Source organism: Anopheles gambiae, chromosome 2 (genome assembly GCF_943734735.2).
Source record: "Anopheles gambiae chromosome 2, idAnoGambNW_F1_1, whole genome shotgun sequence".
Lineage (NCBI taxonomy): Eukaryota > Metazoa > Arthropoda > Insecta > Diptera > Culicidae > Anopheles > Anopheles gambiae.
In genome coordinates this window covers 89,063,626-89,088,883 of record NC_064601.1, presented here as the reverse complement: position 1 = coordinate 89,088,883, position 25,258 = coordinate 89,063,626, and the positions used below count along the sequence as shown (strand labels likewise).

The 25,258-nt window shown below is 47.7% G+C and overlaps 1 protein-coding gene across 2 annotated transcripts in view; it reads left to right on the top strand.

Annotated features, from left to right (window-relative positions):
- Positions 1 to 25,258, top strand: part of LOC1276412 (semaphorin-1A) — a 93,664-nt gene that overhangs the window by 5,488 nt on the left and 62,918 nt on the right. Inside the window, exon 2 of one of the 2 annotated variants that reach the window (XM_061651600.1) lies at positions 9,496 to 9,556. The exons of the other annotated variant lie outside the window; for it this stretch is intronic. The gene's annotated coding sequence lies outside the window, so the exon portion shown is untranslated. The remainder of the gene's footprint in view (positions 1 to 9,495; positions 9,557 to 25,258) is intronic. 2 annotated transcript variants of the gene reach the window in all.

Genomic DNA, 25,258 nt, shown 5'->3' with positions numbered 1-25,258 from the left:
GTGGCAAAGGTTCACCACCATATGGTGAGCATACACCGAGCAAAGCCTGAACTGAAGATGTTAGACCCTTCGAGCTTGGAGCCCAATCTTTCTACTAGTGTCTTGGTGTTCGATAAGAGCCGACGAAACGTGCCCAAAGGGGAACGAGTTCTAGCTACGATCGCAAAAAAAAAACTCGTTGATCCAACTATTTAAATGGTTGGACGTTCCTTCGGGTGTGTGGAGGATTCAGTCCCGGGGAAGCGACGACCGGTCTGCGCACAAATCGAAGTTCGCTCGCGGGACATTCAGCGTGCTCTGTTCAGCAATGCCCGGCTAAACCGGTTGAGCGTTCTGCGATGAGCCTCGGTCGGCGTGAGGCTCCGCACAGTCGTCACAGTTGATTACGTATTCTTCTTTGACAACATCGCCTGAGCTGGGCACGGCATCTTGCTGCTGTTGCCGCTGCTGCTTACAATGCGACTAGAGATTGGAAGATGGCATACGAGGCAAGCATCAAGCTGTGTGGGGACGTGGACGGAAGCTGCCTGGAAGCTAGTCTCTCGCCCGGCCGCCATCTTGTGAGGCTCTCGGGATGTCCCGGGCTAGAGGAGCGATTTCTTCTGCAGATCTTTGTTGGGATCGTCAGGCAACGTTCGTAAAGGGCACGGGTTCTAGTGGGAATAGATCTTGCCAAGGAGGATACGAGGGAGTGTGGTGGGTTAGCCCGAAGAACTAATCAAGATGAATGGTAGAGATTTCACCGATCTCCAATCCCCCGGTTTTGGAGCAACCGATTGTTGAAGAAGGTGGAGGCTGCTTCAGTTTCTTCCAAACACGGCACACTTCCGTCGTTTTGTATGATGTCTGCGAGGGGTGGTTGCTTCTTCCACTTTTACCTGTCCCACCTCCAGGCTGAAGAAAAGAGCATCAGCATAAAGCGAACATCAAGATCTTGGGTTGGGATAAGAAAGTCAACCGCTTTTTCGTGGGCGCGCGCTCGCGCGTTTGGAGAAGCACTTAGGAGGGAGTGCGCGACCCCAAAAAAAAACGACAAGCGCTACTGGCCGAGAACCAATTGGGCTATGTCAACAGCAGCAACCGATTGAAAGCCTCGCCCAAGAACAAAAGGCTAAAAAGCGTACTACACACACACACCTTAAGGGCGGAGGGAGGAAGAATTCCCCCGAGGTTCGCCGGTTCGTCAGCCGTGTGTTTGTCTTCGTTCCCCGTCGCTTCTTTATGCCCGTGTGCGTGCTTTCAACCTTTCCACCGCTAAACTTCTTTCCAGTTCCAGTTCGCTCCGCTGCTTCCCATCTCGGAGTCTCCAGTGCCAAGGTCCCTTCGTTAGCAATTATCTACTGCATTAAATCAGAGGCACAGAACACGATGATTATAGAAATAAAAAACGATATAAATTATTAAAGAGTTGGGATAGAAGAAGGGGTGAAGGAAGACCCTCTGGTCGTATCGTTGCGAGTGAGCCTTTAACATGAGCATTCGGAGTACGCCGTGGTGGAAAGCTGTTTGATTGAAGTTACGTTGACTGGACACACAGCCGTAACCACTTTCTTTCCCGCGGCGCCGTCCAGTGCTTCAACTCTTCCGTTTGCCGGTAGGAACTCCTACGAAGGGAATACGTCTTATTCGTCCGTCAAGATCGGCATGATCTTGTCTTGGGCATGTCCCATTTGGAAGGTAAACATTCACCTCGGGGTGGGCTCCATTGGTCCATTGGCTACCCAGAAGGCATTGGTGTTTGGAGCTCCGATGGACCTCTACAATCCTATTGCTGAACGTTCCTGCAAAATCTTGTAGGTCCTGTCCTCTGTCGAAAAAGGGGGAAAAAGGGGTTATTACTTCAGCGTGGACCCTAACCTAACGTAACATGCAAGTCCCTTTGGGCCGCGCGCGATCAAACTGTGCCGCTTCACAGCACAAACCCGTCAGCGATCGACAAGACTAAAACAGCACATTTCAGCCCTTCGCTCCCCTGTTCCCTTACAAGGCACCGTCCATTATTGACAATTTATTGTGATGATTTAGACCCACGGGATGGCAGCGAAGCCAAAACGCTCACGGTGGCGGTGGTGGTGGTGGTACACGTCCGATGAGACTTTCATGATAATTTATTTCGATTCACAGGCCCGCTCGTAGAGATTCTGAACGAAACAATGGACGGCTGAATGGAGCAGTAGAATGGGTTTGCTTGAAGTTTGTTGGATGTAATCCTACGAGGGAAGGCTACGGGTAAAGATGGAAGCATAATGGGCCACCGGTTGAAGATGGGAAGATCGCACACACTCTACACAAATGTCACATTTGTTGCTCAATCTTCCGGCAACCAGACTTGTGTGTTGGGGTTGCTTTGCGTTACTTCGCGGGCCAGAACATCGCCGCGTGTGGGAAATCGCTGCAAGAAGGTGCATTTTCGTATCGCTTCTCCCTGCTTTATTGCACCGAGTACAGCATTTGAAATGTATATTAGGCACGGATAGACAGAGGGAGAGATAAAAATATTGATAAAGCGGAACGGTGCTTTTCCCGGGATGAGAAAACGCGCACAAGTTGTTGGGGCGCTTGATAACATTGTTTCAAATCGCTGCCTACAAAATGTCAACCAATGTCTCTGGATTAACCTGTTTGGTGGGGATTTTTTTTTGCAAACAGTTACCTGTTGCATGCTCTGTTACTTGAAAGCAAGCTTTCCTACACAAGCTCAGACGCTCGTCGCACCCTGGTGTCCGATGTCGAAGGACATCCAGTTTGCTGCGAGGCTACCGCGCGTGCTCTCGTTTGCGTTCGAGGTCTGTTCGAACGGTTCAGCGCTCACCCGGTCGGTCAAGTCCTCCCCACGTTCTAGGTGTGGACACCAGCAGTAGCCTGGCCATAGAACGGAATGAAAAATGAACCATTTTACCCTCGTGTACATACAAACACAAAACTGACAGCAGCGCTGACAAAACAACATGACACGCGGCGCTGCGTCTGGCCCCGGGAAGGCTAAGGCACAAAACACACAAACCGCACAAATCACGACCATGTTTCCTGCCCAGCACTGCTGCAACCCTCTGCTTGTGTGTGTGTGTCTGTTTGCTAGATTGTCACGCCCAGCCCAGAATGCACCGGAACAGGGCTAGGGAACAGGAATCTAGGCTCAATTAAAAAAGCTTTTACAAACAAAATGCGGCTTGTTGTTCAAAGATTGTTGGCTGTTGGCGTGGAAAGAGCAGAAACTGTTTTTGGGGAATCAGGTCTAATCCAACGTCTTATTACTCCGATCACGTTCCGATCATCTCTCTCCCGTCCTGTGCTTTCGAAAGATGGCTAAATGGTTCGATTGTGGTTCCTGTCCCTCGGGCAAGGATGTGTGAAAATTCCCCTGGAGCTGCTTATTCTTTGGTTCTCATTCTTCAAGGCTCTGAAGAAAACTCATTCTTCCTCAATTCTACCTGTTGCGCCGAGCTCTCGAGGGATCGAGGGACCTTAAAGCATGTACACAGACCAGGTGTAAAAAAGCTGCCCCTAATGTTGTTTTGCCCTTAGACGAAAGGAGTCGTTTTTTTCTCCACAGAAACAGTTCCTTTTCTCTCATTCTTTTCGGCCAAGGGCACACGGTGTACACACACACACTTGGCGCGTACTGGGTGAAACAGTGTACGCATCCGTGCGTGCATTTGAAGACCAACAAAAAACAGACCCTTTTTCCACGGCATACCCTCCTGTTCTCAGGGTGTATATTTGTGTGTGTGTGTGCGCTTTTTTTCGACACACTTTTTCTCCCTCTTTTGCTTTGTTACTGTTCCTGGGGTGGATTTTATTGCCTCAGTGGTATGTCTACCACGCTGGGCACGGTAAGGTACAGTTTCGGCTGTTCTGTGCAACGAGCGTGCCTGGCCAACCCGGGGTATGTTTGCGACCCCCTGCCCCTGAGATTGATGCACCTAGAGAGGCATTAGGTTAGGGAAAAGCGAGATAGAAACACACAGGCGACCGGAAGCGTGAGATAAGCTTACTCTACGGGGTTTTTGTTGGTTTTTCCTCGATCTCCCGTAATCGGGCCGGTAGTGATTACGGGTCTGATGCTGAGCTGATGAAGTGAGTGTGTAAATGTGTGTGTCCACGACCACTACATTTGAAGGATAGATGCGTCCAATGCAGAAAACGCACGTGCGTAAAACGTGAGTAAAGCAGCAAAATTTCAACCCCAAAACGCTCGTTCGATCACAGCGGTGTGGGCTATTTCCGGGCAAGGGCATTATGCTTATCGAAGAGAAAGGTTAAAGATGTTAAAATATCCTTCGCTTCGTTTTTCCCAAAACATACTAAATATCGTGCACCGACTGCTTTGTGTGGCTGCGCTGTAAAACAGGAAAGTCGCTCATTGTTTGTGCTTGTAAAACACGCATCGTACAACCTAAAAATCTACCCGTTTCCCGTGAGAGGAAAGGGAGAGAGCAAAGTGTTTTAGTCGTTTTTTTGTTGTCTTGAGAAACAACGTGGTGCAGTTGGAGCTGTTGGGTGCATTTGAAAGGGCAATCTTTTAGTGAGCGCATGCTAATGGAGGAAAGCTCCAAAGCGGAGAAGATCGTTCGTCGAGCGGATGGCATTGTGTAATAATTGTTTTTATTTTTATTTCACTTCTCACATTCCACCCCCCGCACCATCCTGGCCTGTGTCGAGAAGAGAAAAGACCGTGTGTGTGTAAAATTTTCACTAAAACAATGCCACTCCACCAACGCTCCAAAACCGTCGTTGCTTCCCGCCCGAATGCAAATGGATGCACCGTGCGCGCACGCTGCATTTACCACCCGTGTGCCGTCGTCGTGCCTCCTCTCCACGTTGAATATGTTCACGTTTGGCGGAGCGCAAGTGCAACAACGGACCCGGCAGTCGAATGTTTACACATTCGACTCGTAATGCTCGTGTTTGATGGTTGTTCGGTAGATGGCGAACGTGTTGACGGGGGCGGTTCGGCTTTCCGGGCACTCCGGGCCTGGGTGTATCCGTTGGAAAACTGCACTACAAGGAGGGGTGTGTGGAGAGCAGGGGAACTGCTAGGTGTCTAGGTGGGTGGAAATAGGTAGGCGAAGAAAATCGAGGACAAACCCGTCAAAAAAAAATAATTCAAAGAAAAACCGGACGCTGCAGTGTGTGTGTGGTTTAACTGTTTTGGTCGGGGTTTACTGTTTCAGTTTTCACATTGATGTGTCCTGGCCATGGGAAAAACGGGATTGTTCAACAGGGGAAAACAAGTTTTATTATTGCTCGTTTAATGGAGTTGTTGGAATTGTTGTTTGAAAAGAATGAAATGTTGTTTGAAAAGAACATTTCTGGAAGGTTTTGACTCTATAAGGTTTGTTTAATATAAGTAAAACTGATCATTTTGATAGGTAATTAATCCTAATAAACAAAAAAATGGATTATCTCTTAAATATGAAGAGAAAAAACAGCTGGAAAGAAAGAGACAAGGAAAAAAAGAAACAACAAAAAACAAGAAAAACCTTAAAAATTAAAGAAAAGTAAAAGAAGAAGACTTTCTACCGATGAGAATGATCAATATTTAACAAAATGTACAAGAAATAAGCAACTCCCGGCAAACAGTATCGAAACATTGAACTACAATTATCAAACAAGATAATCAACGAGTGACACAGTATAGAAATGTAACCATGTGAAAATTAAATAAAAGTATAGATAAAAGATATGACCAAAAAAGATAAGCATGAAGATAAAGAATACACTCGATATACAATGCAAAGCAAAAGAGCAATACAAAAGAAGAAGAAGAAGAAAAACCAGTACTCCCGCTAAAATCCCTTAAATAGGCATCATGATAACGGATAAACGGTTGGGCAATAAAAACGGGGAAACCGGGACGGTTACAACTTGTTTTGCGGCTGCACTGTTTTCGGTGCAATTGTCTCTCTCCCCTCCCCATCGCCATGCGGCAAGGGGACAAGATTAATGCGTGTTCACCGGCTCCTCTGTCCGACTCCCACAACTTCCACCACCAGCTCCTCCTGCGTTTGTCAGTTCAAGAAAAGCTTTTGCACATATGCTACAGCCCGGCCTGAGCGCAACAGGTTAGCGTCGGTTGAGACGGTCGCTTCTAGCAGGAGCAAACGGGACAGGACGACTCGTTCTGCCTTTCTGTTGCTCCTTTTACCAGTATGAATGCCCTCCCGGTGCATCGGGGCACACTTACGTCATCCTTCGCTCGGTGGGCCTATGTTTACGTTGCGCGGGATGGTAAACAAAAAGGATTGTAGCTTTCATCTCCACCTTCACGCGCGGGGTGGAACGGTTGTGTCTGTTTTTTTTCTGTTTGCTGTGTGCCGGGGGGGTTTTTTGCGAAGTTTGCATAAAATAAAAAGAGAGGGGAAAACATCACCCTGCCCAAAGCGTCTTACCGGTTTTGGCTCTTCTTGTGCCGTTTTCTCACTTTTGGTTTTTGGGCTCCCAAAAGACAAAAACGAGCCCCAATAAAGCCAATTATCCTGTTTCCTTTGCATCGGTGGGAAACAGTTTTGTTCGATTTTCAAAAATCCGTAAAAGCGTTGCGTGATTATATATGTGTTTTTTTGTTTTGTTTTGCTTTTTTTTTGGGGCGCTAATTTTGTTGTCTCGCCGACTGTCGCTTTAGGCTAAAGAAGGTCCCGGTTTAATGACGTGTACAGAAGAATAATTCACCACAACTCCCATGCCTGTGATTTGCTCGAACATTCGATTAAAAATCAGTACAAAATCAAACGCTGACCTTAAATGAACCGTGGGAGTGGAAAAAAAATATGCCAGCATGTTTGCAGGTCCTCTTAAATCATGCGCAACAACTGTCAATACGCGACGATTGTTGTGTCACGTCTGTTAGCGAAAGCGTTTGCTTGCGCTGCTGCCGCTTATCACCTTTTCCCACATATTGGCTGAATTGATGGCATATACTACAATCAAATTGGACCATTTTTTTATAGAATTATTTTGTGTAATACGTTAAAATAGCGCTTCCCCCCTCTCCCTGGGATGACGCATGCTCGGGCATGATTGCTGCAATCGCCGTTTGATGGCCTGATTATTTGAGCGATAACATGTACACAGGGTCGCTAAATGGTGTCCCGTTCTTAGTGTATGCTTTCGGTTTAATTGCAAACACGCACTTAAACCCGATTGTGTCGTTCGACGGTTCTGTAAGCGGAAGTGGGGCCTAAAACATCCATTAAAGATTGTTTAGAATGAGATTAGTAAATTGAATACAATTCCCAGTGGGTTTTGTGGTGTGGTTTTGGTCTCCCGGGGGACATAACTTTACAAAAGGCCACAAAGTGGGATTGGTGCGATTAAGGAAGATGCTCTTTTCAGTCTGAATCAAACGCTCAGGGGTTCGGTAAACCCGATCACACGGGATCGGAGCTCTGCGGTCTTCTCCTTCCTCGGGGAGAGTCGATTTAAGTGAAAAAGCGATTTTATGCTAATGGTGGTAATGCAGCGCCATCTTTCCACCTCAGAGAGCAACACGAAACCATAAGACACCGGCTGGGCAAAGGGGGGGTTGCTTGCGAAAGGGAAAATAAATCGGAATAGGGCGTCATGCTGCGGTGGTGCGGTGGCGTTCTCTGTGGTGGCATTGGTGGAGCAAGACAAAATCAAGATCTTAACAAGGGGCGAGCGATCGCTCGATTAAGAAAACGAGCTTCAGATCCTTGCAGGCCTGCTGTGGGAGATACGTCTCTTAGAAGCTGGAAGCTTTTGGACTAGCTCCACACACCGACAGAGGGGATAAACGGGGGTGCTATCGGGTTGAAAGATCGTGGCTCTTTATTTGTTTGTGTGCAGTTGGTTGTATTCTTTCCCTTCTCCAGGCACAGGCGAATGGCACAGGAAAGGCGAATCCAGAGGCTTAAGAGAGAACCAGATTTAAACGCAACAGAACAGAACGCAGGATGAGATGACGCAGGGACACCGCGCTACTAAGCGTAAAGCGTTCCTCTTAAGAAACGGGGGTCGCACACAGGGATATGCGAAACTGGCACGCTGGTGGTTGGGGGAAGGAAGGTGGTCCCGACGAATGGGTCTTGAACCGGCCGGGTTGTTCGCCATTTTGCGAACCGGTTTTGAAGGCGCAGCGACTCGCCAACAAGTGTCGCTGGCGGCGGAGTTGTTTTGTTGGTAATGTTTTCTTCCCGTTCACTTATCCGTTTGCTTCCTTCTGCTTCTTATTCTTCTTCCTCCTCTTCTTCTCGCCGTGTGCCGTTCACTTTGGCCAGCTACGGGTTTGTCCTCTCGGTTTGTTTGTGGCGTATAATCGTGAATTTATTTTCCCCCTTTTTATTCTTTCTCACTTTTTGCGGTTGATTGGTGGGAGACTTCCCCCCATTTTTCTCACCCCCACAAACGAGAAGGGTGAGCCTTTTGATAAGCAACCCCAAACGATGACGGTCAGGTACGCACAGCATCATCTCCAGGCGGTGGAGAAGGGTGCATCGTGCAGTGATTTTCCTTCGTTTCGGTCTCTTCTTTTGGTTTGGGCGCTCTGGACACTCATATGATGGTTTATCTTAATGTGCGTGTTTCGCTTTGGGGGGTGCCAGTTACGGATCCTTGAACTCGGGGAGGTTGGCAAGCTCCAAAAAGCTCCCCAACCCCTCCCAGTGTGCCTTAATGGCCCCGAATGGTCCGATGCGATCGGTTGTCATCGGCAAAGTGCGCCACACAGACAGCACAACAAAAAAAATTGAAGGAATTGTGTACAACATACAAAAGCTAAGGCGAATATAGTAGCCAAAATTAATCAGTCAGTGGAGAGGGAGCTGCCTTTGATTCGTTGCGCCGTTTGTGCTGAAATAACCCTTGAGCAATAATGACGCCATCCTGGCGGTGGTACGAGCTTTTTGTGTGGATACAGTAAAATAAGCTCAACACAAAAGCACAGTACGAGCTAAGGAGCGAATAGTGTACGAAAACAAACAGGTTCTACTACAAGATTTCCTATACTGCACTTAGTATTTGTTTTCATTTATTTACCTACGAGGTAGATAATGCAAATGCAACCCATTTACTACCCGAGCTCAAGGATGAACGGATTAAAATAATCACTCGTACGGGATGCAATTATGTCCCATTGCTACATTGTGGCGTCGGTCCCCTTAAGCGTCGCTGCCTCCATTTTGCAAAACTAATCGCGGTCTGTTCCCCGAGCACGTACGCTTATGATTGCGACTGCAGCATGTTGTGTGCTGCATTTAATGAGAAATTAATTACGATTATCGACGCTGCTTGCAATGTGGCGAGAGACATTGGCCTTTTGGTTCTTGGAGCTTGTGTTGATCGGTGTTCTTGATGACGCATGACAAGTCGTGGCATCGATCATATTGCATCCTTTTTCGTTGAATAGTCATAACATAGTGGTAATGCATGTAAACGGCTGGGAGGCTAAATTGCAGCGTACATGAGCTTATTCATCATATTGAGCAATGCTTTGTAAAGACCCTTTTAACTGAATATGTTTCTCTTTTTTTGCAGGTAACTTGAACGTTCTATACATGCACCTGTGCTTAACAACTTCAATATTCGGACCTTACGGGTGAGCCATCAAAATTTAGTCTAACATCTTTTCTAAGCTTCACAGGGCGCTGAGAACGGGGCCGCTTTGGCTCTTCGCGTCAAGTTGTCAAATGATTGAATCAACAAAAACGAACAATCAACACTCAGGCTGAACCGGTTAGATTCGTACCCCACTCTTGGTGTGCTGGCCTGCAAGAAAGCTTACGTTTTCGTCTTTCAATGACGTAACTCCATTTCCTGAAACCTTTTAGCTCTAAACCGCAAGTGAGCTAGAAGTTGGTTCGAAGTGTGCGAAGGAAATCCCCAAAGTGAGTCGCGCCAGTTAAGTTCTCGATCGCTGAATGGCCGATTAATCACGTGCTTCCGGAGAGTGAGCGCGAGCAAGCGCAACGAGCTGCCAACTGTCCACAAAGCCGCAAAGGCACGTAAATTGGTAGTTCATTTGGGTTCTAATTTTATTTGCCCGCGTGATAAATAGCGCCACAACGCGGGGCTTTGCATCAATCTTTTTTGTGGCGGTTCTTGAGGTGTGCTGGAGCCGCTGAGCACTTCCTCGCGAGAAGTGGTGGTAACGAGCCTAGGTGTGCATGCGTTAACCTTGCACTACAAGCCAACAAAAAAGTCTCGGTTTTCCGTCAAGAGAGCGGGAAAAATTAATTTCCGTACCAAATGTGGCTTTATTGGGGCTCCCTTCGCTTCACAGTGGCGAAGCCTAAAAGGTCTGCCGCGACTTCTTGGGTCGTTGGGAAGCCACATCGCGCTTGAAAGCGGTTGGGGTGCGTTCGCCTTTCGTCCGATGGTGTCGTGATTGTTGGCTCGAAAGGCGTGAAATATAAGCCGAGAGAGTGAGCACGTCTAGGATTAGGGAGCTCGCGGGTCGGCGCGGCTTTGTGGCTGCGTATGAGCTGCCGCCTCTACTCCCTTTCGAATAGTGTGCTCTACTTCTTGACGCGCGTGCTGGACGACACAATGAGTCAGTGATGGTGGCTTTGGCAGTTGGTAGCGTGTCCAAGCGAAGTCCCTGACTTCTGACGGGCTACACTTACTCAGTTCTGTCACCCATCAGAGGGGGCAGCTTACCAGAGGTCTCTTGCCAGCAGATATATCTGGAGGTGTTCCTGGTGCCTTCTCGCAGCAATACAGAACGAGTTTTCGGTGCAAGCGGCGTTACTCGCACAGACACAGTAACGCTGAAGGCGACGGTTTCTGCGAGATGCAGGCAGGCTTTTTCGCGTGCAGCAAAAGCGTGAAGGAGAGGGTAATTTTGATTTTAAATTTATTGATCTAGATTACATTTTATTGAAAAGGGGTGGGAAAAGGAGGGGGAATAGAGGGCGCAACTTACTGGTTGGTGGCAGCAGCAGCCAGCAGATCGAACGGCTTTTTTTTGTTCACTTCAAATTTGCCATTCACTTTACCTCGCCAGTAGTAGTGCACACTGCCGAGGCCGCCTTACGCGGGAGTGCGTTTTGTGTGTATGTGCACGCTCAAGAAAATGGATCATAATGGATGGAAACGAAGGCTTAAAAGGTCCACGCAAAAGACGCTTCGGCATCGTACAATACGCCCGAGTGCGCAATGCTCCAGGGAGAGTAAAGGGAAAAACCGATGCCATCGATTGATCTTTCCTTTGTGCGCGGGAGTCGCTTTGCAACGCTCCAGTAGGCTGCCGGGAACGCCAGGCCTTATCCACCCGCCAGGATGGATGGTAAGAGCTTTCAAAGCTACCCAGTTCAGGCATCATTAGCGAGGTTCGGATGGCGCTTTGTCTTGCACGGCGACGTCCCCGAGATATAGTGCGCTTAGCTACTTTAGTTGACTAAGAGATCGGTTCAGCTTTGTCGATAGGAAGCAGTACCGGAAAATTGGCAGCTTTACCTTCTCGTTTCAGGGATTATTACTCAGCTTCAGTTTTTGTGTGCTTTGTGCGTTTTTTGTTTGTTCGTGTGCGGACAAACGAGATCAATCTCTACCGTTTCATGCTTTCTAATCACGCGTGTAAAGCGGCGCAAAATCTTGGTTCCGGCAGTTTGGCGAATGGTTAATTGTTTCTCTGGAGGTAATGAGCACACTGCTGTATGAAGAGTTAATTTTACAGTAGCAGTAGCTAGCAGCGTGCCGTCCCTCATCGTCCACACTGTTGGAGCGTTAAATTAAAATCTTAATTCACATCTTGTAGCCACACCAACGGCCATGGAAAAACGTCCAACTTCCTTTCACGTACGAGATCCTTTCCCCCCGTACTGCTGGTAGCGGGGAATATGTAAGCGAACGGCGCAGGATGGGAGCGTACGCTCTTCAGGAAAATAGTCATTATTGCTACTTAACTGGCTGTGGCTTTCCGGGCTGTGCGTACGAATGGTTGATGGTGGAACATGATCGATATTTTATACCTTGCCCTGCAGTGATGGACGTTTATGGTTTAACATTTTGTGGTTGTTCTTCATTCCCCTGGTCGCCCTGGGACGGGTGATGTAGGGCTTCCCGAATGCCCAGGAAATGGAGCATCATTTGGATTAACTCTTTTTCTGATGGGCTTTTCGTACAAAGGGTACGGCTCCGAATGGAGGAGATCTCCATCCTTGTGCGAGAGCTGTTGAACGCCATTTTTGACGTTTAATAATATCTTTAGGCTTATGAAAGCTCTTTCCGGTTTAGGAGTGAGGATATAGAGAATTGGGACATATTCGGGAATGATGTTGTCGCAGACAAGAATCTGGAGTTGTTTGTGTTTGTCTGTACACCTGACATTAATTAATGACGATGTCTAACGCTATCTGACGGTGTTCGATCTTGTCTACCTTTGAGAGCAGCTGGGATTTTCCTGGAGAAACCTCTCGAGTCTAGTCTAGCCTCTATTGGGACGTGCTTCGTCGCTAGACGCAGTTGTTGCATTGCCGTTGTGGCGACATTTTCATTTAGTCCCTTAGAAAACCCGGAGAGCACGACGTGAGACACTCGAAGCATTTGTCATGCCCTTTCGTGATGACCCTTTTCTCCCGTTCCTTATGGATTGTTTTGAAGAGATTCCCTAAACTAATACACTCTCACAAACTCACACTCTAGTGCGAAGAAGATGGAAAACGTTTGTGGGTTTTACTGCTAGCTCAAGTGTCCAGCCGTCTGAAGATGTCATTGTGTATGATTTACGGATGTAAATTAAAGATAACGATCCATTTTCGGTCACCAACAACAACCAGCCGGATTGTACCCGTGACTGACCCTTGCCATAAGAACAGGACGTGTACTGCCTGCTGGAAGTGGATGTCCTGTTCGAAGAAGAAGGAGACAAGCTTTACATGTAGCTTCGATTTAGCCTCGAAGAGCCTCAAACCATTTACGATCGAACTGTTCCAGCACAGCAGCACTGCCCACAGCTTCCAAACGCTGTGACGGCCGAACCAGTGTGAAAGGAAACCGAAAGAAAAGAACGAAAGGTAAACTGAGGTAGAGCGGGGATAGGGCTGAAGAGAAAGAAAAACATAAAACAGGACAACGGTGAGCGAAGAAAGAAATTGTGGAATAAAGCAGAAAAGAAAAGAAAACGCGACCCGTTTGCGTCGTCTTATGCGGCGGCTATGCTGGCAAGCTTGTCGATCAGTACGTTTTGTGTTGTAAATGGACCCATGTGTGTGTGTGTGTGTGTCGGCACAGGAAAGCATACTCGCTGTCTTATGTATGTGTGTGTTTGATAGAGAATTTGTATGTTTTCGCTGACCCAAGCATAGCGCGGCGTAAACATGGCCCTGCTGCAGTATGAAAGAGCGCGAAGATCTGGCTGTTGATCGTTTCTGGTGGGTGTTTGCGCATGTGTTTGTATGTGTGTTTGTAAGTACAGTCACGCTGTAGCAAGTGGTTACGGGCGCTGCCAGAAGGGCTTGCGAGGGGAGTTAGAAAGAAGCGGAAGAATGACGCACCGAGAAGAAAACAGACTTTTAAAACCGGTTTGGCAACTTTAGTTTTCATCTCATTTTTGGGCTCGCGCTGATCTCTTTCGTTCTCTAATGATGTCTCCTCCCCTCTCTCTCTCTCTCTCTCTCTCTCTCTCTCTCTCTCTCTCTCTCTTTCTTACACTATTTTTTACGTCTCATTCTAACACTAGTTTTGTAGTACCCGCTCGTTCCTTCCCGTCTGCTTACCCCGTCGGCGCGCACTTGTGTCCCGTACAAAAACGACGCCGCGTTACGTTTACCGGAACGAAACGGTGGATCGCGGCGTAACGCCCTGTAACGCTCATTGCTCAGTGGAACCTTTGCGCGGGTAATTTCGACTGCTTTTGCCGTTGCTGCTTTGTGGTCTTGCGCGTACCGAGCCACCGCAGCCTCCCGGAGGTTGTGTCATCTGGTGAACTTTGGAGATTGGGTCGCTTTTCTATGCATGATTTGATCTTTCTTCACGGCATTTTGTCTCCTCGGGCGCGTCGCGGTTCATAGGGGTCTCCGTGGCCAATTGTGCGGGCAACACGGGTAACCTAGCTCTGGGAAAAGACAGTTTCCTTCTAAGCTGAAGTGGCTTGGTTTGAATCTCTCGCGGGAACAATGTTTGGGATTTTTCGAGTGTGTGTGACGATGAAGCTGAGGGACGGCGGTGTGGTACGTGCTTTAAGGGGCCTTCGTGGTTAATTAACAACAACAATAAAAGTGTCGATAATTTGAAATCAGTGCCAGCATATTGTTAGAGGGTTGGCGGTACAATCTTATAAATAGAAACAAGTGAAAGAAATTTTAATGGAGAACGAGCATCGTTCAATTGTTACTCAACCATTGGATTTTTCAAACAAATCCTCGAATCTAATTTCAACTTCGTCCAACAAATTTTATTTTGCCGACTACAGTTTCTTTCTCATTCTGTACGGCTTACCGAAGTTATCCATAATTGTCATCTGGTTGGGTTTATTTTTCTTTCCAAATGGTTATGAGGCTTAATTTTCAGCGATCCTCTTCTTACCTGCCCTAAGAAACACCTGGCGAGTGCTACGGCAGTGTCCTTTCGGAGTTTCGTTTTGTTCCTGCTGCTTTGACTGCTGAAGATGCGTGAGAAGAAGCTTCAAAATGGTAACCATTTTTGGACTTTCCAAAACAAGACAGAAAGACCCTTCAAGATCTTTTGCAATTCGGGGTTGTAAATTGCCAGAAAAGTTTTGGCTTTCTAAATTACTGTACGCGGGGCAGACAATACCCGCATTGTGCAATACCCATCACCACCGTAAGCTACGACTCCCGCTTGAGTGTCTCCGGTACCGGTGAGCAGAGGATAGCATTTTATCATATATGTTTGGATATATGTTTTTGTTTGCGCTGGCAACAGTGACACGGTAACAGGACGTAATGTGAGGTACTTTTGTGCAAGTTACAAAAGCAATATAATTACACTGCCAGCGCATTTCAACAGCAATTCCAACGGCGGCTCTCCTGCTCCAGCGCAGTGTGGTTAAACGGGCTAGGTGAAGTAAGGCCCTTTTGAGGCAATTTTCAAACAGCCAAGAAGCTGCGGCTTTTTTTTATTATTTTATTTTTATTTCTCTCACCGCCTGCTAGAAGATGCAGATGATGTTGATGATGGTTCGTGCTTCAAGTAGCAGGTCCGCCACTCGACAGTCATTAGATTTTCGTGTGCAAATCACTCGCACAACTTCGGGGGCCATCTTTCACCTTTTTCGAAGAGGCTAGCTGGCTGCTGGAGAGATGAGCCGGCCTTATTCGTGCGTCAGCCATTAAGGTTTCTCTGTTGCTTTTTTCTCTCCTAGTTGTTGTTGGTTACTAATGAAAATATTACGAAAAAATTGACCCCCGATGGTGTGGTGATGGTTACGTGTGTGCTGCGGTGTGTGCATTAAGCATGTATCGAAATGTCGAGACGGAGGAATGCCATAGTGCACGTTATGAGTGTACCGGCAGCATTGGTCCGCGGATGCGTATTTTTATACCAACCCCAATGCCCGAGCAGCAGGGGTCGGCCCGGGTCGGCTCTGGTGGTGGCCAAATAAATGTCTATTTGTACAACGGCAACGAGCGAGCAAAAAAGCAAGAAGCTTAATAATAACGCTGTGTGCGAAAAAACGGCGCACACTTCAGAAGATGTTAGGCATTTAACACCTCCGTTGGAGTGTTCCAATGGAGGAAAAAAAAACGAGTGAAGAAAACCAGAGGCTCCGGGCTACGGAGCGATCTGATCGGTTAATAATTTGACTCGAGGATCCTCTGGCGGGCTTTTCAAGATGCTGCAATGTTCGTACGGTGCTTTGTACGGCTGCTCGACCGATAGCGCATTGGAGATGGATAACGAGACGGCTTAACGTTAGCACGATGGTCCACGCGAGTTGGAGTGAGGGATATTAATAATTACCAATAATGTACCACTGGTAGGAGGTAGAGTGGTGGTGGGCACCACCGTTACCGTACTGCAGCGGTAGAATAAATGGCTTCTTTGGCGCTCTCGGGCAAGCTGAAGCAAGCGTTTCAACCAGCTGTCATCAATTATTCCCTCCCTACTCCCATGTCCACGAGGCGAACGAGGTGCTAGAACACGACAACTGTTATTACCTTTTTGCTTCTCACATAGTGCGCTGACTGATCATGTAAGGGCCTCTACCAGCTGAGCTGAGTGAAAGATGTCAAAAATGAGAAAGTGTGTTCTGATGACGATGGGACTACCAAAGACTGACAAGTAGCGTTTCTTTCCTTCCCTGCAATATCTGGTTCTACTGGGTGCATTTCGACTTGGATTAGAGTGCATACCTCTCTCGAGCGGTAGAAATTTGACCCGCGATCCGGTGGCTTAAATCTATATGGACATTTTCAGAGTTCCATTCCCGAGGCACATGTAAATCACCGGGTCGAGGGTGGGATTGATGTAGGATTGTGTCAACAAGGCAGCAAATGGCGGTGTCCAACAACGGGGTTTCTCGTGCGATTTGCCAGCAGCACCGTTCGGTGGAATTTATCATAGAGAGATGTTTGAAATTCCTTGTCCGAGAGTTGCTGGTGTGTTGCTAGCCGCGATCTCAACCATAAGCTAGCCTAAATCCCCACTCCAATAAAATTGGAAGCTGGTTGACTTGGGCTGTAAAGCGCTGCTCCGTAGCATTAACCAGGAGTCGTCAGGAATAACGAGTCATTGGTAATTCGATATTTCTGTTCCCCGATTTTTGGTAGCACTGCCGAACCGTTTGGTCTTTCGGTGTGGTTCTCTTGTTGTTTCTTCCTTTCCGTTATGTTGTTTCAGGTTTTAGGTCTATCTACTCGGAAGCTGCCGCTGGATTTCGGAAACGACTGTGTTCTTCCCCCATTGCTGTCGAATGAACGGTTCGGGGGTTGTTTTGATAAGCATGAAAATGTAGCTAGCACGTACACTTTAAGCGGCATTGCCCTCTGGAGGTGATACATTTCTTTGCTGGAAAAGCAATTCCATAGAATCGCAGCAACTCCAGTGCACTGCGGTCAATTACATGGTGAAATGTTCATTCTTTCGTACGATGCTCTCCGAGAGAAAGAATTCTCAACCCGTTTTTGAGGGTTTCTTCGACCAGCGCAGTAGCAAATTAATTTTCACACCGAGCACAGAGTGATCTCGCGCGTCCGGTTCACTGGCTAGAGGGCAAACCCCGTCTATTTTAGGCGTTCCCAAGCGCGCGCGCGCGTGTGGGTGCACTGGACTGGTTGCACTGCCAAAAAAAGCTGGAGGAGTGAATGTGAGGCCTCAGCGGCACCAGAGGGTGGCGGTGCAGTTCCGAACAGTTTGTTACGAAATCGCCCCCCCTTCTGTTGAAGGCGAGTTTCGATTCGCCTGCACTCTTTCTTTCTTTTTTGGGGGGATGGAGAAAGAAAGGGTTTGTTCTTCGCAGTTTAATGCATTATGCATCAAGAGAGGGAGAGTACCCGGAGGGTATGGTTTTGTGGTATGTGTACGGTCGTAAATTAGAGAATTAGAGTGGAGCGGTTGGAGTGGTCGCTCGCTCCCCTTTCTTGAAAATGCATTTTATGCGAAGCGGTCGAGAAGTGTAGTTTCTTTCGCCTACAGCAAAAACGAATCAAGAAACCGTTTTGGTTTGGATGGATACTGCCGGGCGCTGGGAAATTTTGTTCATAATTTCCAAAGTTGGAAGTCGTATCGGTTAATGAACTTGGTGGAATGGCTGTTTTCAGAAGCTTCTGCCAGTACGGCGGTGAGAAACTCTCCAAATTTACAATGGAATACGTCCAGAGCTGTCTGGACTTGAGCTTATGAATTATTCCACCTTGTGTTGATTTTGAGAGCAACTTTCAGATGTCCGGTAAGAACTGTAAGTAATGATCTTAAGACGTCGGAGACGTCGAAAAAAAACCCATCCAAAAGCAATTGTTTAATTAATCGAGATATCCTCCTTAAGGTTCGTCTGAGCAGCACATCAACACTTCAATTCGTTAACGATTGACACGACACTTAGGACCATCCGCGCAATTAGGTAGCATTTAATCCACGCCGCTCCGTAATGCATCTACGACGCCGTATGGTATGGTCGGGTTTGCTCGTTTGCTGGCTGCTTAATTTTTAATGACACATTTTACGAGCCATTCAGAACTGTGTGCTGGATTAAAGTGTATGCCTGCCGTCTCATTACGATCGGACCGTTTTGATATATCTGTATGGTTAGTTCTGTTTTTCTGAGGAAAATTTACTGTTCCGTTTCCGGTCGTTTGTGAGATCCCGAGCAACCCGTTTGTACGCGGCTGGATGTGTGTTCTAGCGCGCTTGTTCTAGGGTCCAAACATTTCAATTAGCACCGCTAACGTAAGGGGTGAAACGAAGTCAACTAGACGACAGCCTAGCTTCTCCTTGTGGTCACTGACCGACACACAAAGTCACACAGGGAAAAGTGGTATCTTCAAACAGGTACATCTAACCGGAAAAAGGGTCTCATGTGGGGTTATCTCGTCGTGCATTTTATTCACTCTACCGGACTCTTCACTTCGCTTCACTTTCGCCCCGCTGTTTCCGGGGGTGCGTTCTCAAGCGTATCACAAATGCGAGACGTGAGCGAATTCAGACAGGAAGAACCGACCATCACCCCCGGGCAGGCGATAGAAAGAAGACCCCAAAGTGAGCTTTTGGGAATACGAACGGGGGTCGTCTGCGCCACGGGAGGACAACCGTTTTGGTTACGGTGTGTGTGTATATTTATGTGCAACGTTATTCAAAACTGCTCCGTTCCGCTGGTCTGAGCATCCCAGCGCGTTGTGTCTGGGATGTGGTCGTCCACCCCACCTTGCGCAGAAAGCAACAGATCCTCACTGGAAAGCGAAGGGGATTTGAAGAGTTCAAAACCCCGTTGTTGTCTCAACCGATAAGCAAGAACAGGCGTTGAGCATTCCCAGATGCCAAAAGTGCAAGTACCTGCCAGACACGGAGGGAGGGTGTCAGATTACCGAAATATACGCGTTTGGAGAAGACGGAAATCTGCGGTTTGGGGCTTGCGGTTTCGTACCTGAGCAAACAGTTGGAGCGCTCGCTCGAGGAGGCGTACAGGAAGTTCGATCAAACCACCAATTGGACACGCAGCCTCGCTTGGGCGGAGAGGGTGAGGCAGATATTTGGATTAATGTTAGGTATCTTGCTCTGGAGACCGATCCTAAAAACACTCACACAACAGCACAGTAACAGGAGATAGTTTGTGGTCAGATATTTTGGAAGTGATCATTCGAATGAGATGCCCAAAGCGGTGCTCGTGTTGACCATCATCCTCTGAATAATGAGAGAATGAGGCTCGGTAGAACAAATCATACTGGCTGGACGGATGCTTTAAAAGGGTGCCGATGAAAAGGCAATTTGTGTGTTGATTTCATGGGCAGAGGGCACCCTATTTGCCGTCGATTTCCGTCGCGTAAGATACGGTCGCTCCTACTGCTTTAATGATACTCCAGCGGTGTAGAACGCAATCACCACTGTACTGCAGGGTTGTACTAGCCTTGGACGAACTCGTTCTAGCTGCGCAAAACAGTCACTTCTAAATGTCTGATGTGGGGTGGAAGGTACGATCTACGCCTGTATGCACCGCGTCTCTAGAGCCCCGAAATGTAGATCACTGCCGGTCGTGTGTCGTGGTCGTGGTGAGAGGTGAGTCGCAACTTTTCGTGCGTTCGCTTTGCGAACCGGCAATTATCGAACCAATCTCCGCGCCGTATGCAAAGCAGAACAACCAGAACACACCACACACCAAAACGCTCTCGTTCGTCTATAGCTGGCCACTGAGTGGCCCCCTCGCCATCCCCCTGGGGCGAATCGTTCTTGAGCGTGCCACCAGCATCAGCGATCGTGCCCACAGCTTTACAGCGGTAGTAGCACCCGCAATCTAGTGCTGGGAAGCGTAATTCTTCCAGGTTGTGCGTGATCACGATTTTTAATTTCGCTTTCCTTCGCGCATTGTTTTTCGTGCGCTTATTTCCCACTTCTTGCGCTTCCTTTCTCTCGCGCAGCCTCGCCGCCATGACTAATCAGTTTTGGCTGGTAGATGGCTGTGGTTGTGTGGGCTTACGTTTTTGTGGGGTTTTTAATTTTCGGTTACCAATTTACTGCCAGCGATTATTCTGCACGAGATTCTGGAACAAAAGTTTAATAGGGCTGCTGGGTTTCCGCACTGAGTGTGTGTGTGTGCGCGCGCGCGAAGGTGATGGATTAAATGTGGTACGCGTGTTGTGTGTTTTTTCAACGTACCGTATCAAATTCGGTATGTTTAAGGGTTCTTTGTTTTGTGCTACGAATTGGTTTGAGATTTGGGGAGAGAGCAAAAAACTAAAACGAAGCTGGAACAGATCTTGGCTTTGGAGCACACGTGTTTGGAGGCGATGACGAGATCTAAAAATAAAACGAATCGAAGCATTCACGTTTTATAGTGATTCATAACAATAAGCTTTTCTTTGAAATCTATTCTTTAATATTACCATAAAACCCATCCGTGTACCATTTGGCGAAGAGTTATTTAAGCTTATTTTAATGAAAACAGATTAATCTCGTTCGCGGCTGGCAACTCCAAAAACGGGGGTAGCAAGATCCGAATCGTCGATGGCACAGTCGTATGGGTTTGATGAGTCAGAAACGTGTCCGGCGTGCACGGACTTCTTCGTATCGAGTCACGAGTCAGTTTTCACTAAGCCCGCACTCCTGCTCCCCAACACAACACATCGTACGCGAATCTAGACAGACACAGCCGGACACAGACAAGCCCACCTACGACAGTATTCTCACATATCAATGGCGCTGGAAGCCAGCTGTCACTTCGTCCAAGGGTACTAATTTCTTTCTGTTTTTCCTCTGTTCTCCCACAGGTAAGCGCACATCCCAAGGACCATCTTTGCTGAACGCACCATACCAGCAGACGGTTTGGCCGTAAAGACGGCTCCAAACGGCAGTAGTAAGCAGTAGTAGGTGGCATGCGTGGGAACTATTCACGGACGTGTGGAAGCGGTATGATAATTCTCATGGGACGTTAAACTCATATTGACTTCGGTGTGAAGCTTGCGCCGGAATAGTGATGGCGTAAGTTTATAGAACAACCGTTGCCATATCGGTGCGCGCTGCGTGGTACGTTTTGGTCGTAACAGGTTTCCTGGTCACGGCACCGGACGTGCGCGAAACGGAACAGGTTGTTCGTACGACAGAAGAAGGACTTAGAACATTGCGAATACCGGTTGTGGTTTGTGTGAACTATTTTCACCGCCCAATCAACGAATAAGAAGAAGCTCTTCTCGTGAACGAATGTTACCAAATAATGGTGTAATTGCAGAACGATTTCCCTTTCTGCAGAGGAGGAGGTCTGTTGACTCGGATGGAAAGCTCCAGCGCAAATGATTAGGTTGCAATCGATCGCACGCTCGCACCGATGTTTCCATAAACGGGTCCGTGGTGTGGATGAATAGAAATGATTTCCGGCGCGTTTACATCGCAATTTACCACTTGATAATTATACGATGTTGCTTTCGTGGTTACAAAAAAAAAAAACAATGGCTTGCCTATCTGATGCTCTCCATGCCTTTGAAGCCCCCCCCCAAGCTTGTGAAAATTACGCATCCCAAGAAGACGAGCGCTATCGGCCGCAGAGCAGAGCAATTTGGTAGCGAACTTCTTGCCCAAAGGCACACAAAAACACTCAATTTGACAAGATGCTTTCACAACCCCCGCGGGCAAACGTTGTAGCGGAAAGTTTAAGTGATTTGAAGCCAAAATAGTGCCCCGGCTCGTGGTCCTCCCCTTGCGCCCAGCCTGTCGGTAAATCGTTTTTTTACGTAAGTGACCATTTGACTGGACAGAAGGAGTCGATTCATTCCAGCCATCTCTCGTCAGTCGGCGAGAAAGTGATTTGAAGCCAAAGCTTAACCCAAACCATGTCCCATTTTGGGGGGATGTGGTTGTGTTCACGTTTCGCGTTTTGCGCCCGCGGGTGGTGTGCTTGGAAACAAAATTGCATCCCGCCGGGGAGTCCCGGCACTACTGAGAAATGGTCCCGGGGAGAGATGTATCGGAAAGGTACCGAAAAAGGGATTTGAATCGATTTTGTGGGTCATTTAGAAGATTGACGTAGAGTTGTATGTATGTGTGTGTGTGTGCTCCCACCCGCAAGGCATTGGCGTGATGTAATTTGCTCGAATAAAATCGGCGAGTATGTGTGCGAGATTCCGATGGCTGGGAAGCACGTGATATCAAGAGAAGGATTTAATTAATGACACAGCATGCTGTGAGCAGCGATCCTCATCAACGCGATCGTCGAAGGTTAGGTAGGCTGAGAATTAGAAATCTCGCTCTCTCTCTCTGCACAGTTTCTTTTTGGGAAAGATTTTCATTGAAATTTGTTGCAGTTGTGCAATGTGATATTCTCGGTGTGGAAAGATGGCCCGTGAGAGAGACTTCCGCTTTTGGGCGATCACCGTACGAAAAACAGCTCCAGCTCAAGGGTTGCTACATCCACTTGAGCCGGGCGGATGAGATGCGATGCAACCCACAATCCGGGAGCAAAAACAGCATCCAAATACGGAAGAGTTCAAGTGGACTCCGGGTGCGGATTTGTTTATAACTATTTTCATTTCAATGGGAGGAGGATAAAAAATAAGGAACATCTTCAATCTTCAGCAAACCCCCGTACAGTCCACTTGATGAGTTTTCCTCCTCCAATCACTGTTGGGTCGTGTCTGCTCTGTAGTGTCTTCATGCGCTTTTCAAAACTCCGGAAGCGGGCGATTTTTGGCGCACAGGCTAAAGCACTCGAGTGCAGGGTAGTAATCTGCTGCCGATTGCTGTTTAGTTTGCTGCAACACGATAAACGGATGGTGGCGACGATGGACACAGGCCGTAGCGTTGTGGGTGCTCTACAATTATTGTGGAAATTGATTTCCTTGGGCGTAGCAGTTATGAATGCAATTGTTGGCTGTCTGTGTGCTGCCAGGGCGGTAAAATAGGGAGTGTGTAATTCGATCTCCGGCGAAGACTTTTCCCTAGCATTGGCATCCTATTTCCACACGTACACATACACACAGAGTTCCAAAGGGGTACGTAACGCGCTTACAAGAGGTTATAATTAAATTCGCGAAACTATTAACCGCAGTAAGTGATGGCTGTGTTGCATCGGGACGCATTATACCATGGAGGTAATAAGAAAAAATACGTTTAAACGTTTGTCCATTACATAAAAGTGCGCACACGCGCTTAGAGGGCAGAAGAAAATGGTTCGGTACATGTTTATTGCCTGTCTATCGATCGGGCGGTGCTCGATGGAAAGGGCAGCGCGCGTGACCAAAAGGCAAAACGTTTTGGTTCCGTTGTGTGGAGGTTGTGATGCCAAATTTTCAACACCTAATTACCAAAAGATCGGCCGGGCGGATGAAATCCTGAAGAAGAAAGTCAGCTTCCTCGAGCGCTTGAGTCTCGAAGGTGCTACCGACGATTTGCACTCGCGTGGTACCAATGCTCTATCTTCCCGCTTGTGTCAGAGGAAAACGAGCAGCCGCGTGCGTCACGACGAGAATTTACATTCGCATGCCGCACGACGCTGCTGCTTTGGTTCTTTTGCCACCGTAAGTTTCGAGCGCAAATCACGCAAATCTAAACAAATTTGCACAATAATGTAATGCTAGCTTATATACCTTTCCAAGGCTGCTTTGGAGTTTGCCGTCAAGCGCGAGGTAGAGTTTATGAGGTCTTGAGCGAGTTAAAAGCGCAATTGTGCCTAGCCTAAAGAGTGGTGAATTGTTTGGCTATTTGCTTGCGGTGTTAAAAATAGCGCTGCAGTGAATTCTTTTCGTCCTCTCCCGTTGTAACAAATGTTGTAAACATTGAACTCCCCAGCTCTTAATGCAATGCTTCAAAGTGACTTCTTGTTACGGTAAGATCGCTTCAGTTAGATCTTTTGGTGATCGCAATCATATCCCATTAGCTCGGCGAGTCCAATCGCTTGGTAAAGATGGCAAGACGCAAGAGATTACGGTTTGTTTGGCAGATAAGTCCGGGTACTGGAACGTCTTGTGCGTTCTTGTTTATTGTGCCACTTTGGTGAGTAACACGCATCGCACACCGAAATTACGCCCGGAAGTGAGGAACAAATCACGAGCCGTTTCTCGTACCACCACCGGAAGAAACTTATCCCAATAAACACAAATCGGAGCCGGACTCTTGGAAAGGGCCGCACGCCCGATGCAACACTTGGTCGAATCAGTAGGGCCGCATTTGATGAAGGCCGCCCTCGGTACGGGGTCCTAACCTCTTCCATCCAAACGGCAAACCAATGCCGCTGCCTATTGAGCGGTGATCTCTATCAAAAGGGTCTCGGAAACGGAACTGATAGCGTAAACAGCGAGATTGAGAGCCCGTGAGAGGGCCCTTTATCTTCATTGTCTTTTGCCGTGGGTGATACTGTCAGCCAGACAAGTGTGTGGTAGCATAACGGTGCGTTGGAAGCGAAGAATGGGCAATTGAGGGTCATTTCTGAGCACACGGGCATGCAATATATCTCCCGTTGGTGCCGTGGTGCGGTGTCTGCCACGGAGAAGGGGCACAAAGATGCTAACTGTTAATGATGGAAACAGATATTTATACTTGACCCCGAAATAAGAGGGAGAGAACAAAAAAAGAGGAAAGATATCGCGATGGGACGTCTTTTGGTGCGCAACCGAACAAGAGGGTCGGCGGTGGTCGTCTTGCGAGACGGAAGCCGCTACATCTTGGGTCAGTTCGATCGCAGCGATAAATACACAAACATATAAGGCGGGTCCGGTCAAAGAGACGCACAAAGAGGAGTCGGTCGCGGGATGTCTTCTTGTGACGTGTACTGGCGCGTTGGACCATTATCGTGTGCTTACCAACTTCCTGGATTGGGTGTTTTCTGTGCGTGATTGTTTTTGCTTGTTGCTGTAGGAACATCAGCCCTGTATGATAGTGTGTGGCCATTATTTATGCGCATAGGAGATGATTACCCGTTCGTTTACTGTCACACAGCACGATGTATCAAGAGACTGAAGGTGTTGGCGCGGGAATCACACAGGTTGCAGAAATTCCATTTACCCATTACGGGGTGTTCCATGGGTTTCCTTGAATAGTAGCTTTGTGCCAATGAGTCAGCCCGCTGCTCCGGCAGCGCCATCTAGGCACAGCGAAAGGTTAATGCGGTACTAATCAGCTGTTGAGCCTTCCTATATTAGACACATTGTTCTTCACACTTCACAAAGTCACCCTTTTTCAATAAGTTGAATAAGCGAACAAC